This window comes from Mustela putorius, unplaced genomic scaffold, assembly GCF_011764305.1.
Source record: "Mustela putorius furo isolate JIRA1106 unplaced genomic scaffold, ASM1176430v1.1 tig00000196_pilon_pilon_pilon, whole genome shotgun sequence".
Classification (NCBI taxonomy): Eukaryota; Metazoa; Chordata; class Mammalia; order Carnivora; family Mustelidae; genus Mustela; species Mustela putorius.
The window spans coordinates 6,385,828-6,390,196 of record NW_025421310.1 but is presented as its reverse complement, the minus strand read 5'-3'; positions in this window follow the sequence as shown (position 1 = coordinate 6,390,196).

The following is a 4,369-nucleotide window of genomic DNA, read 5'->3' as shown; positions in this document are numbered from 1 at the left end:
CTCAGCGGGGAGCCTGCTTCTCCCTCTCCCTCTGCTTGCTGCTCTGCCTGCTTGTACTCACTATTTCTCTCTCAAATAAATAAATAATCTTAAAAAAAAATAAAAAGAAAGAAACATGGAGATATTTGAGTTTTCCAAAAGGGGGAAAAATAGTTATATCCATTTGCCATAAATGGTTAGGCATCAAGCCTCGAGGATTTACAGCTTAAGTCAGTTGTGGATGATGAATAGGGCAAGTAGAACAATTTTTAACTATCTGACGAGCTTCTTCTCTGGTTAATCGAAATTGTTTACACAGAGCAGCTGCGTTTTAATGAAATCGAGCGTGACTCTGAGTAGCTTGCTCAATGTTAGTGATCATTACAAGTTGTATATGGGTTAAGGCATCCGCAATAGCGTTGCCCTCAGCTAGGGGCCCAGGCAAATTAGTATGCGCTAGAATATGTGCAATATATATAGGATTAATTATTTTATTTAGTAAATGTTGAATGTTTGTGAAAAGATAGAGGAGTTCCTCATCATTAGTAAGAATGTAAGCGGTGGGTAACAGCAGAATGGCGCACGCCACATAATGACTATCACTGTATAAATTACACGGTTCAGAGAACATTTCCAGGGCCAACAGTACTGCTTTCAACTCAGCCCTTTGCACCGATTTAGTAGCATAGAATGCTCGAAAGGACTCATGACCAGAGCAGGAAGATTTATAAAAGTCAATATGCCCTCTTTTATCGGCATCCACAAAAACATTAATAGCAGAAGCAAGAGGAATTATCTGAACAGGATTGCTTACTGAAATAGGAATGGTGGAAAGGAAGTGCAACAACTTGTCCGCTGGTAAATGATATCTGAATTGTCCTGGATAATTAGAGAGAGCTATTTGCCAGTCAAGGTTAAATTTAAACAACATTTGTACACGGTCAACAGTTAGTATTGGTAAAATTAAGAAGTCACGGGCGCCTGGGTGGCTCAGTGGGTTAAGCCACTGCCTTCCGCTAGGGTCATGATCTCAGGGTCCTGGGATCGAGTCCTGCATCGGGCTCTCTGCTCGGCAGAGAGCCTGCTTCCTCCTCTCTCATTCTCTGCCTGCCTCTCTGCCTACTTGTGATCTTTCTCTGTGTCGGGAGCAAAACCCCTGCGTCCCACCAGGAGGTCGCAACGTGTAAAGAAGAGATAGAGAGATGGATATGATGTAACTCACTTGATTTTTATTGGGACGAGGTCCGTACCACTATCGTGGTCCAGTCACAGTCCACTGACGTTGTCACGGAGAAGGAGACGTCGACTCACAATCTAGGCAGAGAGGTCACCGCAGAAGTTGAGACTGAGAACCAGCGAGTGGTTGGCAACGAAACTGTTGGGATGTCGGTAGCACCAGGGATGATGTCCTCCCGACAGGGAACTCGCTTCACCTCAGTCCAACCCGATGCCTCTTTATATACTGTGCTAAGTCTCCTTCATAAACACATTACATCACTTATTTTTCTTATGCTTACACACCAAACACACACACACGTCGTAAACATGTTTTGGTCTACGATATTTCGCACAAGTTAAAATATTTACAACTTGTTACTCTGCGCTAATCTTATCACTACACGCATATGGTCTAGGCTTACTTGCTATTTTGTTCCTGTTTTTCATTTAGTAGGGGTTTGCACTCACTACACACTATTTATTTATTTATTACACTTTATTTATTAAAGGTTCGTACTCACTACACTCTGTCAAATAAATAAATTCTTAAAAAGAAGAAGAAGAAGAAGAAGTCGTCAGGCTCCTTACCTGTAATATGAATGATTCTCTGGCGGCCCCGAGTAATCAGTTGCATTATTAATTCTATCTGCCCAGTAATGATGTGTAGCTGGTGTAGTGCTAAGTGAATCCATTCCAAATGCCCATGAATTTGCCATATTACTGCTAAAGGTAATTTGGATGGCATCAATAATATTAAATATATTGGCATAATAGGATCATGCTGACAAAGCTGCGCCTGTGACAATTTATCATTAACTAATTGCAGCGCTGTTTTAGTGTCCTCGGTTAAAGTCCGGGGAGAGAAGGGAGAGCTATCTCCTTTCAGGAGATCAAATAAAGGCTTCAAATCATCAGCCATTAAATGTAGAAAGGGCCTAATCCAGTTAATATCTCCTAATAATTTTTGAAAATCATTTAAAGTACGCAAAGACTGAGTTCTTAAGGAAATTTTTTGAGGGCGAATTCTTTTATTCTCAATGATGTAACCCAAATATTCAAAAGGTTCCATCTTTTGCACCTTTTCAGGGGCAACTATTCAATTATATTGTTGTAATTGATTAATTAAAAAAGCAAAAGCATGGGGTGCCTGGGTGGCTCAGTGGGTTGAAGCCTCTTCCTTCAGCTGAGTTCGTGATGCCAGGGTCCTGGGATCCAGCCCCGCATCCGGCTCTCTGCTTGGCAAGGAGCCTGCTTCCTCCTCTCTCTCTGCCTGCCTTTCTGCCTACTTGTGATCTCTGTCTGTCAAGTAAATAAATAGAATCTTTAAAAAAAAAAAAAAAAAGCAAAAGCACACTGTAAAATGTCCTCTGTTTCAGCTGCTAATAAAATATCATCCATATAATGTATGCAGTAGACCATTGGCTCAAATTGTGCTCAAACGGGGAAACTGCCTGAACAACAAACTCTTGGCATAATATGGGGCTATTAGCCATTCCCTGAGGCAGAACCTGCCATTGATAACGTTTAGCAGGCTCTTTATGGTTAGTACTAGGAATGGTAAAAGCGAATCACTTACAGTCCTGGGGGGCTAAAGGAATGGTGAAAAAGCAATCTTCTAAATCCAATATGATTAATTTATATTGAAGAGGGATAGCCAATGGTGTAGGTAATCCAGGCTGAAGGGCCCCCATAGGCTTCAGAGTGGCATTTGCTGCTCTTAAATCCTATAACAAGGTCCATTTTCCTGACTTCTTTTTTATTACAAATATAGGAGTATTCCAAGGGCTGTAGGATTCTTTTAAATGACCCAGAAGCAGCTGTTCCTGCAGTTTTTCTGCAGGTAAGGGCCACTGATCCACCCATACAGGGTGGATCAGTCATTAGATCTCCACTCGGGCAGCACATGAGGGGATTTCAGTGGCCCTGAGAAAAACCCAAACCAACTTTGGAATGTTGTGATTGTATTTGGAAGGGATTGGGTTCTCCATGTAATGTTTTTCCCAAGCCTTTGCCTTGTATATATCCCATTTTTTAAGAGCCATTGTGACCGAAGGCTGTTTGGCCCTGGGAATAGGAGCTGTTGTTAAAGAGACACCCATATATGTTAGAACATCCCGGCCCCATAAATTAAGATCAATTTGCAACACAAATGGCTGGAATACCCCTTGATGCCCCTCAGTAGTAAACCAATTTAAAAAATCAGCGCTCAACTTAGGTGCACAAGCTTGTCCCACACCTCTAATGGGAGTATCTGAATCTAGAAGGGGCCAGTTTTTAGGCCAATGTTGGGAAGCAATTACTGAAACATCCGCTCCAGTATCCACCAACCCTAGAAAGGCTCGGCCTTGAATAAGTAAAGTCAAATAAGGTTTATCTGTAGAAAGTAACTGAGCCCAACAAACATCAATAGAACCAAAACCCCCAGTTCCTCTCTTGCCCTTTATTGCTGGATGATTAGTTTCCATTCGTGGCATAATAATTAATTAATTGTGCAATGGGGACCTGAGGTTGCAATGCGAGTACTCCTTCTCTCAAGGTGGTCATAATTTTAATTTCTGCCGTATAATCTTCATCTATCACTCTGGGGTGGACAGATAGTCCCTTCATTGTCCAGCTGGACCTTCCTAGTAATAAGCCCCAGGTCCCTTTGGGTAGTTGTCCCCAAATCCCAGTTGTAATAGCCTTGGGAGGCTCTCCAGCCTCCATATAAACAGGTGTATAGGGGGCCAAATCTAATCCTGCACTGGAGGAGGTACCTCGGTATAGTATGTCGATACCTAGGAGGTCAGAGGTATTGGCCTTGATATGGGTGACTGAGGAATCATTGCTGTTATTGTTTATTGGGGCTGCAGCGAGCCCCGCTTCCAGTTTCCCTGAATGGGGTTCCCAAATCTGTCTTTTGGTGAATGACATTCATTCGCCCAGTGAAATCCCTGTTGACAAAGAGGACATAAAGAGTTATGCATAGACTTCTTCCCATTGTTAGATGGGAGATGGGTCCCAGGAGGACCTGGATGGCCTCCAAACTGTGGGCACTGAGCTTTAAAATGTACGGGCTGGCCACGTTGAAAACAAAGACGTTTTTGTGACTGTCCTTTTGACATCATTTATTTCTGCATCTCTATAGGTGAGATACCCTTTAGTGCTGCTGCTAAGGTTACCCCTTGAATAT